This window comes from Dreissena polymorpha, chromosome 6, assembly GCF_020536995.1.
Source record: "Dreissena polymorpha isolate Duluth1 chromosome 6, UMN_Dpol_1.0, whole genome shotgun sequence".
NCBI lineage: Eukaryota > Metazoa > Mollusca > Bivalvia > Myida > Dreissenidae > Dreissena > Dreissena polymorpha.
Window position 1 is genome coordinate 24,621,383 of NC_068360.1, and position 12,974 is coordinate 24,634,356.

The 12,974-nt window shown below is 33.7% G+C and overlaps 2 protein-coding genes across 8 annotated transcripts in view; one reads left to right on the top strand and one right to left on the bottom strand.

Moving 5' to 3' along the window:
• Positions 1 to 12,974, bottom strand: part of LOC127834725 (deoxyribodipyrimidine photo-lyase-like) — a 137,685-nt gene that overhangs the window by 69,125 nt on the left and 55,586 nt on the right. The window lies entirely within an intron of this gene.
• Positions 1 to 12,974, top strand: part of LOC127834731 (xylosyltransferase oxt-like) — a 43,721-nt gene that overhangs the window by 16,788 nt on the left and 13,959 nt on the right. The window contains exon 1 of one of the 2 annotated variants that reach the window (XM_052360763.1): positions 3,011 to 3,157. The exons of the other annotated variant lie outside the window; for it this stretch is intronic. The gene's annotated coding sequence lies outside the window, so the exon portion shown is untranslated. Of the gene's footprint in view, positions 1 to 3,010; positions 3,158 to 12,974 lie in introns of those variants that run through there. 2 annotated transcript variants of the gene reach the window in all.

The following is a 12,974-nucleotide window of genomic DNA, read 5'->3' on the forward strand; positions in this document are numbered from 1 at the left end:
TGTTCGATATTCCGATTGAAAATATATTAGGTTAAAAGTTTTACAATAATATGGACCTTATATACTTTCATACATATAATGTTAATTAAAACCTTCGAATTATTGATACAGAGTCATTCATTTTAAAATTTCACAAGTTTTTGATTTCTATTTCCATATTGGCTGCGTATTCCTTCTATGTCTATATTGGCTGCGTTTTCCTTCTATTTCTATATTGGCTGCGTTTTCCAACGATATCTATATTGACTGCAACGATGTCTATATTGGCTGCGTTTTATGCCGATAAGGCAGCCTGCAATTTGCAGCGATGTCCATATTGGCTTCGATGAAAACAACATTGCGTTTAATCTATGCATACATTAAATATACATACAGTTATACAATTATATTATCTCAATTTTAATTATTCAATTGTGCTCATAAAAACACATTATGTCTTCATCTTGATACAGAACATCTAGGTTCCTAAATTCATATAAATAAATTCTCAATACAATTTCATTAGTTCAACGGCTTAAATGCTAGATAGTTTTTATTTAAAATCAATTTTGCCCATCATCGCGAAACATTGACCTAATCTGTTTTTTTTATATATTGTCTGCGCTAAAAGCTGCGTATTCGTTAATGAGTTTAAAACGTATAAAGCTTTAATATTTCGTTATTTTAAACAAATGGGGATAACCATCGCTCTTAATTTAAATTAGAATTTCCTATTATTCGAATAAGTTTCACGCAATAAAATGTGTATATACAGTCATATTTTTTTTTATTACAACTATATTTTTTTTATATTTATATATCGTATACATCTTGTGAAATAAACCTTCCGGTATAATATTCAACTTCAAATTGACTGATATTCATTTTTAGAATGTTCTTGGTTCATAAATTCAACGAAATGCAATACAACTTACAAGTATTTAATTAGTTAAATATAGCACATTCATTTTTAGAATGTCCATGGTTCATAAATTCACCGAAATGCAATAAATTAATTAGTTAAATATAGCACATAAACTATATTGCATATCGTCTGCGTATTCCTTCTTTGTCTATATTGCCTGCGTTTTCCAACGATATCTATATTGACTGCAACGATGTCTATATTGGCTGCGTTTTATGGCCCGATAACGCAGCCTGCAATTTGCAGTCTGCGCTAAATGCCGCGTTTTATACACACCCGGCTTACTAGCATTGCAAAATCGCTCTTACTAGGCTCTGCAAAATGATATCGCATTTGCTAGCGCTGCAAAATTATATTACTTTCATCAGCTCTGCAAAAATGTTTTCTAGCAAGCTCTGCAAAATTATATCGTGCTTACTGGTGCAGCGAAATTATGTCGGGCATAGTAGCGCTGCAAAATTATATCGCTTTCACTAGTGCTGCACAATTGTATTGCTCATACTAGCTCTGCAAAATTATAACGCGCTTACTAGCTTTGCAAATTTTCATCACGCTTACTAGCTCTGACAAATCATATCGCTGTTACTAGCTCTGTAAAATTGTATCGCTCTTACTAGCTCTGCAAAATTATATGGCGCTTACTAGCGCTGCAAAATTATATCACGCTAGATAGCGTTGCAAAATTATATTGCTTTCACATGCGCTGCACTAGCATATCGCTCTTACTAGCTCTGCAAAATTATATCTCGCTTACAAGTGCTGCACTATTGTATCGCTCTTTTTAGCGCTGCAAAATTATATTGCTTTAACTAACGCTGCAAAATTGAATGTCTGTTACCAGCTGTGCAAAATTTTAACACGCTTATTACATTTGCAATATTACATCGCGCTTTCTAGCCTGACAAACTATATCTCTATTCCTAGCTTTACATAATTATATTGCACTTGCTAGCTCTGCAAAATTATATATCGCTTTCACTAGCTCTGCAAAATTGTATCGCTTTTATTAGCTCTGCAAAATTATTAAGCGCTTACTAGCTCTGTAAAATTATATCGCTCTTACTAGCTCTGCAAAATTATATGGCTCTTACTAGCTCTGCAAAATAATAACGTGCTTACTAGCTCTGAAAATTTATATCGCGCTTTCACGTGCGCTGCAAATCAGTTACTAGTGCTTCAATATTTCATCGCGTTTATTAGCGCTGCAAAATTATATTGCTTTAACTAGCGCTGCAAAATTGAATCGCTGTTAATAGCTGTGCAAAATTATAACCACCCTCACAATATAAATGAGACTCACGCACTACGTCTTGAGTGTCGATGTTCAAAATGGCCGATTTCCGCGTAAGACAGTAGCTCACAACAAATAAGTACTAACTAATAAGTAATAACAAATAACTCGTAACAAGTAACAAAAATGTCCCTCCAGCGCTTCCGTAGATTCGTCTATCAATATTTAGAAAATAGTTTGCTAGCCAAGACGCGAGAAGTGCAATGCTCACTTTCAAAAAGTTATCTTGATTAACTGGAAGTCATTTCATGACACTCTTTGTATTATCCTTTTATCCCACAGCTAAATGATTTTATAGAACAAATACGTCTCATAAAGAAAAGATAAGGTTTTCTCCACGGTTATTTTTAGATAAGGTTTATTCCACAGTTATTTTTAGAACATAGTGACTACTTTTTTGGCCTTTCACCCCTGATTGCGTCAATCAGGTCATTGGGTACGCAGTCTTTGGACGAGTTAACGAGTGTGTGTGTTTGCGATGGATTATTAAGAGGTTAAAACACGGCTGAGCCGGGCCGAGCAGTGATAATCGGCCCGCAGGAAGCATAACGGCCCGAGGGCTTTAGCGACCTGAGGCAGATTATCACTACCCGGCCCGGCTCAGCCGAGTATTTAACGTCTATAATATATATCTTTCTTTTATACTACATTTTAGATGGGCACAGGTTTTGAGTCATACAATCATACTATTTTTGTCCTTTACTAAAATTTATGAAGAACCAGCTTTCCGTACTTATATTTTCATTGAATTGATTACGCAATTTATGACGTATCTCATGTGACGTAATTTAAATGACGAAACAAGCTAGACGCTTTGGATTTAAGGACAACAACAAATCGGACTTGGATGGTTTTTATTTAACAGTTAATTATTTTTTAAGCATCGAACGATTATTGTATGTGTTTACGATGGATTATGAATATGAATAACAGTGTTGGAATATAAAACTGGAATGAAACTGGTGAGACTGCATTTTCGATTTCGTTAAAATGTCGAACGTACTCGAATAACGCGATGTTTTGTTGAACAATTGATGGATTAAATTTAAGAAGAGTATCAGCGAATTGTTCTTTAACTGTTCTAAGGAAATCGATGTTGAGTTAAAAGGGTAATTTCTTTGATGAATAAGTCGTTCCTTTGTCAGTCGATCAAAGAATGTCTATTCACAAAGAATCGCCTGATTGCATCCAGTGCGTTAAAATGGAAAAGATGGATGGCGATGAAGAAATGTGTCCAGAATTTTGACTCGTCATAGAAGCAAATTAAACTTTACGAAAATAAACATGGTTAGAAGATCTACACAACTTCACGTAGGTTTCTACACATTCTGTAAAATCAAAATGGCAGCCATTTTTGTTTTCGGTATTTTACAGTGATGAAGCCAGAATTGTAGTTTGAACACAACCGTCTGTGTTCTACTTGAATGTGTAACATTTGGAACGCTGATTAAATTTGAATAGAGGCGTAAAGCGATATTTTGTCTCGTTACTCTTCTTTTGCGTGGAATTCTTAAGGACTATTTCGAGTTCCGTAAACGGGAAAGATCACAATTAATATTACTAAATGCTTTAAATTGATAAATGTAAATGTTGGAACTTAATAGCTCCCTTAAAAAAACAAGAATAAAATAAAAGGAACGGTTTTTGAAGCGATTGCCTTCTGTAATTCGCCCCATAGGTAACATTATATACCGAACAAAAAAGTCCGTTACTGAATTTAACCACTTTGCATCCAGATTCTGCATTCGCAAACAATAAAAATAGCTCCGATCGCATGGTATTAGTATTAATGCGCCACAAAAACCCTGTATGTATTCAGATGTATTAGGCTGCTCGCTCTCCTTAATCCATTTATGCCTAGCGCCTAACACAAAGGCCTTGGCAAACAGCGTAGACCCAGATGAGACGCCGCATGATGCGGCGTCTCATTAGGCTCTGCGCTGTTTGCTTAAATGAATTTTTGTAAGAAATATTATAAATATAGAAATAAATATAATCGACATCCCTAATTTTGGAAATAAATTGATCCAATTTAGAAGGATGGGAGAGTCCACAAGGCATAAATGGGTTAATCTGGCTAATAGTGTTGTCCCTACTTGAAACGTATTTTGGAAATGTTTTAAGGAACAAGGTTTTATTTTCTTCTAGTGATATTATTATTAATGTTCGTGATTAACAAATAAAATGTAAACTACATACAGACCTTTAATTATATTATACGAAGCGATTTTTATGCTTTCCAAACATGTACTTTGAATTAATAGCCGTTGCGTTACTATGCAATATTTTGGCGATGTTTTCACACTGTTTATTTGTTTGCGGGCGTTAAATTAAGTTAAATTATGTACTTGGATCAAGGATGTGAATTACAATTCTAAAGTTTAACGACTACGGGAGTAACGTGTATCTGAATAGGTTCTGTTTACCTGTTCCGAAGCATGTAAGATTTGGACACTTGTCAATAAGGATCAGCCTACTGCCAAACATGAAAGTTAATTCGCAAGCATTGTATGGCTATACATTTTGAATTGCATTTAACGTTTTAACTCTAATACATCTTATATCGATTAAGCGTGGTAAACAGAAAAACGTCGCCGTGTTTAGCGCTACGATTTAACACTATATATACTTTTTACTCGATGAGATAGTTAAGAAGTACACATCCTTGATCCAAGTGACATACTGAAAAATTGACCAATTGCTGAACATAATGTTGTGTTTTTATTGTAAATAAAGGCGGACTTGTTGCATCCTTTGACGTACTTACGAATTGAAAATAAAACTGGAAGAACAATGTGCCATTGAAATATTTTGAAATATTTGTGCGGTCAATACAACATAGTATTCAGATGTATTAGGCTGCTCGCTCTCCTTAATCCATTTATGCCTAGCGCCTAACACAAAGGCCTTGGCAAACAGCGTAGACCCAGATGAGACGCCGCATGATGCGGCGTCTCATTAGGCTCTGCGCTGTTTGCTTAAATGAATTTTTGTAAGAAATATTATAAATATAAAAATAAATATAATCGACATCCCTAATTTTGGAAATAGATTGATCCAATTTAGAAGGATGGGAGACCACTTTCCATGCCTTGCTGCTGTACACTGTATTCAACTTTGACCACTTTCCATGCCTTGCTGCTGTACACTGTATTCAACTTTGACCACTTTCCATGTCTTGCTGCTGTACACTGTATTCAAAGTTGACCACTTTCCATGCCTTGCTGCTGTACACTGTATTCAACTTTGACCACTTTCCATGCCTTGCTGCTGTACACTGTATTCAAAGTTGCATCGACCACTTTCCATGCCTTGCTGCTGTACACTGTATTCAAAGTTGCATCATGGTTCGGTTCAGGTCAATCAACACGAAAGTAATTTATGAGAATGCCCCTTTTATACAACAGCACCTGATCAACCATCAACACGTTTAACCCCATCTCATGATAAGAATTATTTGGCGTTAATTTCGTATTAATATTCGCTTTTTATCTCGACATAACTCGCTTCAAATTTTCTAAGCGGTAGCTGTAATTTTGTAATCCCGCTAAGAAATTTCGTAGGGAGTCTAAAAACAGCGGGCACATGCACTATGCCGCCTATTGGGGATTCCAGGCCTATCATGGGACCAGACGTATTGCAAACATTTTCCCTGGTAGGAGGGCAAGTACAGGTTACAATACAATCGTAACTCAATCTTAATGAAACTTGGTATAGATGTTTATCCTGACATTTTTTGGCCGACTTCGAATTTGAGTCAAGTGCGTTTAAAAACTTGTCAACAAAGTAAAATCTTATAAAAACCTTGAAACATCCCTAGAGAACATAAATATTCATCCAATCTGTATAACACTTGATCAGAATGTTTAGTTGGAAAAAGTTTAAGCCTAATTACAATGCTTAAAAACTAGGTCACCAGGTCAAATCTTAGAAAAATCTTTTTACAACTTTAGAAGCCACTTTAAACTCAATCATGGTAAAATGTCGTCTTAATGGTTATTTAGACAATATCTTGACCGAGTATGAATCTGGGTCACATACGCCAACAACCAGGTCAGCAGGTAAAACTTAAATAAAACGTGCTACCACTCAAGATACCATATTTAAGAATCAATATGTTGTTAACATGTTGTTAAGATTATTTATATAAAAATGTTCTAGGCCGAGTTCTAAAATATGCGTCCACAAACTAGGTCACCAAATGTAAGAAAAAATATATTACCACTGTCCATCGCGTAAAAACTAAGAAAACCGTTGCTACCACTCTCGTTTTTTTGCAAAATGTGTCATAATATGAGATTGCAAGTTTGGTAAACTTGCCCAATTTTGAGTTGTTTATCTTGTGCTGCCTTAGTATTTTAGTTGACTACTCATGGCATAATCAAAAGTGTTCTAGTTTACGTAAAGGGGAGTAATTCAAAGACTCTTAGATTAGAGGCAATGCTAACTATCTTTAGAGTTGTCTAACTTACTTCACAAATATTGTTCATGGACACAATTTTGTTTTGTTTTTAACTCTGATATCGTTAAATGCATATTTTAAATAAAGATTAAAATGCAATTAGAAGTTTTATATAAAAATATTGAGGTTAGCAAAACGTACATATTACATAAGCAATTTATACAAAAATAGAGCGTATACTGTTATTTTCAGCTGTCTTATGATTGTATTCGTGAACATTAACCTTCAGGAATCTTTGAAAAACTAGTAGATTAATTTTAAGACCTTCTTTTAAAACTGGTTCCCAACTTTTTATGTAATTCTGAGGTCAAATATCCGGTGTTATAATCAAGAAAATATGGTAATAGTATATTGAAATGCTTATGCAAGGTTTTTTTTCTAGCCATTTTGTGAAAAGGCGTCTGGTCAAATTGGAATTTTTTATACCGATAAAATGGCAAATTTTGGAAAATTTTATCGACAAAATGGACCAAATTGGGATTTTATAAAAAAATATTGACATGTCAGCTCTTTACCAAGCCAATTTGGATTTTTTTTATAGTTATAAACTTTGTTAGATGTTTATGAAATAAAATTGGGGTATCATAATCATCAGACGCTTCATTACAAAAAAAATGTAAATATATATTTTTGGATATGGGATATTTTTTTACTATTCCGATTTAGGATCGGGTCCGTTTGTTTTGGGATCGGGTCCGTTTTAAAGCCTTTTTTACACAGCAGAAAACCCCCTGTTTATCCATGAATTGATTGGTTGACATTCCCTATATTAATTATAAAGATTTTTTCACTACACAAGACTTGGCCTATGTTTATATGTATGATGCCAAAGCATATAAAGATGACTATTATGATTCTGATTACAGGCTTCATTTTCTTGATTTGGGAAAAGGGCCTTGGCTTCCATTTTTTGGGAAAAAAATATCGATTAAACTTACAAAAGGGAAGAAGTTACCCAAATACGCTTGAAATTTGGGGAAGATTGCAATATTTAAAGAAATTCTCTTTGGGGAAAGGGCCTGCCTTTCTATTGGGGGAAGGGATCTTTACAAGGCCCTTGCTTTAGAAGGTAAAACAGTCCTAAATTATTCTGATTTTAATGATCATGATGATGTACATTGTATATGATTCTTATGAGTATGAATAATGACTATGCTTACGATAATTAATGTTGGAATTATGATTGAAATGCTTATGACAATCATGATTATGATTGCTTCTATTATCATTAACATCATTATTCTTCATATAACTAACAGATCTATATTAAATATTATTATTGTTATAATTAGTACTATTGTTATTTTTATAAGTATTATTATTATTATTAGTTTTATTATTACATTAGCACAAATGTTCTTTTTGTAGATGTATGTTTATCATCATCTTCATGGTATTGCTTACTAAACTTACCTACAAATATCAATCATTCTGTTTTTACAGATTTTGGCATGTTTTGAAGTTTGTCATTAAATGCTTTTAATTGATATTTGTAAACATCGGAACTAAAGACTTCCAGCATGAAACACACATAAAATTAAAGAATTTCAGAAGAATTAAAGAAGTCATCAGATCTTAAAACAGATATTAAACGTGGAAACTTAAGAAATCTTCTCCTTTAAAATAGCAAGTATCAGAGGTTTAATCTATGGTGTGTTACATCGTCTCGTAGTACTTTACAAATCATGCCCCTGGGGTTAAAACATGGCAACGCCTCATGGTTCACATTTGTTATATATGTAGACTTTTATTGGAAATAACTTAAAATAATTTTTCTCTTAAACTTTAAGGCACAACCATTTAATATTTGGTGTGTAATATTATCTAGCGGTCCTCTAAAAAGATTGTTCATATCATGAACCCCTCGGGTCAATACTACCTGCGTCTAAGGATTCGCGTTATTTATAGAGACTTGTATAGTTAATAATTTTAACAATCTTCTTTTTTGAAACAGCAAGGATAAGGGTCGTACCATATTATGGTGTGCATCATCATCAAATGTCCTCAACTAAGTTTGTTCAAATAATGTCCTTGAGGTAAAAACTTGACATCTTTAATACAGACTTATATAGTAAATAATTTGATTAAATTTTTCGCATAAACCGCAATGGTCAGGGGTTTTATGTTTGTTTTGAGTCATCATCCTGTGGTTCATCACGAATATTGTTCTAATTGTACCTCCGGGGTCAAAACTTATCCTCCCCTCCAGGCTAACATAATTTATATTGACATCTTTAGTAAACTTTAAAACATGTACGAAACAAAATCGTAAAGGCAATATATTTCCACCAGTAAACATACATACTTTAGTGTTATTGATGTATTTAACTGAGATCAATTTATCAATTTAATATTTTTACTCTTCAGTTTCTTCCATTCACTTACATAGTTGTACAGAAAACAGAATAAAGTGACAAACATATAATAAATCAGAATATGCACATTAATCTGATTATACAAAGATCCACTAACATACAAGTCAAACCATGTTGCATCTCTTTTCGTGAGTAGACTGAAATTCAATTTATAAACACTCGTTCTGTGACATTTAGTGAATACATTTTTCATAAAAATAGTTATTTGTATCTAATTTTTAAACTTAAAGGACACACTCTTTTCATAAATCCATACTTATTATATGATGTCAGTCATTAATTATCATTTATGCTGAGCATTTTATTTTATTTTTCATTGTCTGCCTTCTTGGAATCATGTGTGCAACAGACTTCAGTGCCCCAGATAAGCTGCGTATCTGCGTATTTCACCCTATTAAAATGTTTTAAAACGCAAAGAAATACAATATCAGGCGTATTGAAAACGCAACCAATTTGACTTTTACGCAAATTCATCAAATTCGATGCGCACAATTTAATAGCTTCTTTCGATAATGCTTTGCTCATTTTCGGTATTTCTCTTTGGGATCTTTAGCGTAATGCGGCGACGCTTTTATTCAGCAAGCGACTGGATGACGGAACAGGAAATCAGTCAAAGTTATTCAAACTCTCTCCGGAATAAATATCATAGTTCAATTAAGCGTCTGACCAAACTATGTACGACGACATAGATGCGTTTTCAATCTGACTTAATCCGCCGCTCATTGTGCATGTATTTTAAAGCATGTGTACTTTTAGTTTCCATTACAATGCGAAATAAAAATGTCTAAGAGAGGTCGAAAGACGTCCGCGATTGTTGCGCCAAAATATCATTCGATCGCTAACTTTTTCGAACCAAGAAAGCAAGAGCCAATAAGTGCCGAATCATTCATGTTATCGATTCTTTTTAAAGTTTAAAGGTTATATTATGGGCAGTTTCAAGGATTTCAGATGTTATGAAACATCAGTTTGTTTAACTTAATTTTGATAGTTTACAGTGAAATTGAATCAATACAAGTGTGCAGCTTCAACAGAAGTAAAGCAGCAATTATTTTAAGGTATGCATTTCTATAATTCATTTCACCCTATTAAAAGAATGAAATCACCCTATTTTTCAAAATCAATAGGTGAAAACCCTATTTCCAAAATAATTATCTGGGGCACTGCAACACAATGGAAAATTGTATATGTCAGACTCTTTATGCTAACCAATAGTCTAATGTCATTCCACACTAGACTACACTAGATTACACTATACTAGACTTCAATAAACTAGACTACACTAGACAAGACTGCACTATACTAGACTAGACTACATTAGACTACACTGCACCAGACTACACTTCACTAAACTACACTAGACTATACTACACTTAACTGCACTATACTACACTAGATTATACACACTACACTTGACTGCACTACACTAGACTTCACTAGACTACAATACAATAGATTTCACTACACTACACTAGACTATACTGGACTATACTAGACTATACCAGATTACACTAGACTTCACCACACTAGAGTGCACTTCTCTAGACTGCTATACACTGGGGTACACTAGACAACACTTCACTACACTTCACTAGACAAGACTAGACTACAATAGAATACTCCAGACTACACCAAGCTCCACATGAATTAACTAGACTACTCCAGACTACACAACACTATACTAGACTTGACTATACTACACAAGAATATATTAACTACAATAGACTTCACTAAACTGGACCACACTTCACTAGACTACACTACACTCGATTATACTAGACTACACTATACTAGACTACACGATAATACACTACACTAGATAACACTACACTAGACAACACTAGACATCACTACACAAGACTTTACTAGACTAGACTACACTATACTAGACTACACTACTAAACCAACTACACTAGAATACACTTCGCTAGGCTAAACTTTACTACACTAGACTCAACTATAATATACTTAACTACACTAGACTACACTATACTAGACTACACTATACTAGACTACACTACACTATACTACAATAGAATACACTACACTAGACAACACTAGACTAGTCTCAACTACACTGGACTACACAACACTTAACTACACTAAACGGGTCTACACTAGACTATACTTCAATAGACTATACTGGAATGGACAGGAATGTTCTTTACTAGATTACTAGACTATGCTAGACTAGAATTATACCTAAAACTAGAACATACCAAACCACTCTTTTAAACAACACTCCACACCATTCTGAACCATACAACTCAACACCACTCTACAGCATCGTTATAAAATGTGTGGATTGTTGGCTGATTATAAAATTTAAAAGAAAAAAAAACATACACGTAAGAAATGATATTCGTTTTCAATATCAGTCTTGCACAAGGGACATACAATTTTGTTTCGTTTTAATTTTATGTATCGCCCATGTTCGATAATGAGTTGATGTGATGATGTTCTGAAGCGGACAGATGCATATTTTTAATTTTTCGAATTAAAATGACTGTAAGGTATTTTTCTCATTCACAAGCTATTTTAAACCCGGTATTGGTTATCCATTTTGAAGTAACATTGCAATATTATGACCACGACTGTTAAAATATATCTTACAAGCGTTGACAATATTGAGCGAAAATAAGTTTTCATTAACAAATACTTGTTCATAAACATAAATATTTCACGATGATATGGCATAAGTTGTATACCCCTTATGTGCTTGCTTTTAAGATATAAATCATTTATAAATAGACAAAACAATTTTGGACTTGAATTACAACCTGGCCGTTAACCCATAGGACAGTTAATTTGGTCACTTAAAGTATGATAAGATTTCACTTGAGTTTTCACTTTCATTTGTAACAATTTTCCACTGATGTTATTTCTTAAAAGCGTGTGATATAGTAACCCCCCCCTGCCGATGTTATCTTTTTTATTTTACACATCAACAAAATCAACTTATATAGTTTTACCTTTTCTACATGTACATAAATATTCATTGATTTTTGCGTAAAGAACAAATGCGTTATCAATTATTGAATACCCTTTTCTCAAACCGGCTTGTGAATGTGTTAGGCGCCCATATGCTTCAACCTAGAACGTTTATCTTTTGTTTAGTATATAGATATATATTTTACTGAACATATCTATAAGGGTCATACCCCTGTAATTGTTATTTGTGGGTCCTTTTTTATGTAACGGTATCATTACAGAGCATGCCCATTTCGGGGTGAAGTAACCTGTGCTTAAACTCTTATTCAAAATAATATTAACAAAAGGTAGAATACTATCAATACTATATATGAAATGTGAAGCTATTAAATCACCAGAGTTAGCTTTAGAAGGGTTCAAGCATTTTACCTCTCTAATATTTCTTGATCTGAGATAGGAGAATTAATTTAAACCTATTTATTTTAGCTCGATTGCATACAAAGCCTTAGGCTTATGTGAAACGCTCTCGAGTCCGTTTCCTGGGACTAGAACCAGTACTTGGTGTATATAGGGAAAATCTAACGAACCCTCCCACAGTGGGGATCGAACCCGTGACCTACCGGTCACTAGGCAAACATCATATCTATTACGCGACGGCGCCTTAAGAGATGGGAGAATTAAATAATCTTGACATTTGTAAATATTAACATTTCCTCCGACAGTACTAACATCAAAATTTGTGTCATCTGTATCATGAGTATGTCAATTAATTTTTTGTTAAAATTGTCGTACTGTTGTTCACAAGATACAGTTCTTTTATGTATGTCCTTTTTTGCAGCTTTTTAATGTCCTTCCAAAGAGCTTTCTAGTCGTCAACCGAGTTATATAGCTTATGTATCGCGTCTGTTTTGCATTCATAACGTTTCTTATTACAAATAGTTCAAAAACTGTGTTTAAAGTGACAAATAAATATTAAAATTATTTACACTTTTATAGCGCTGAAAATTTTGCAGA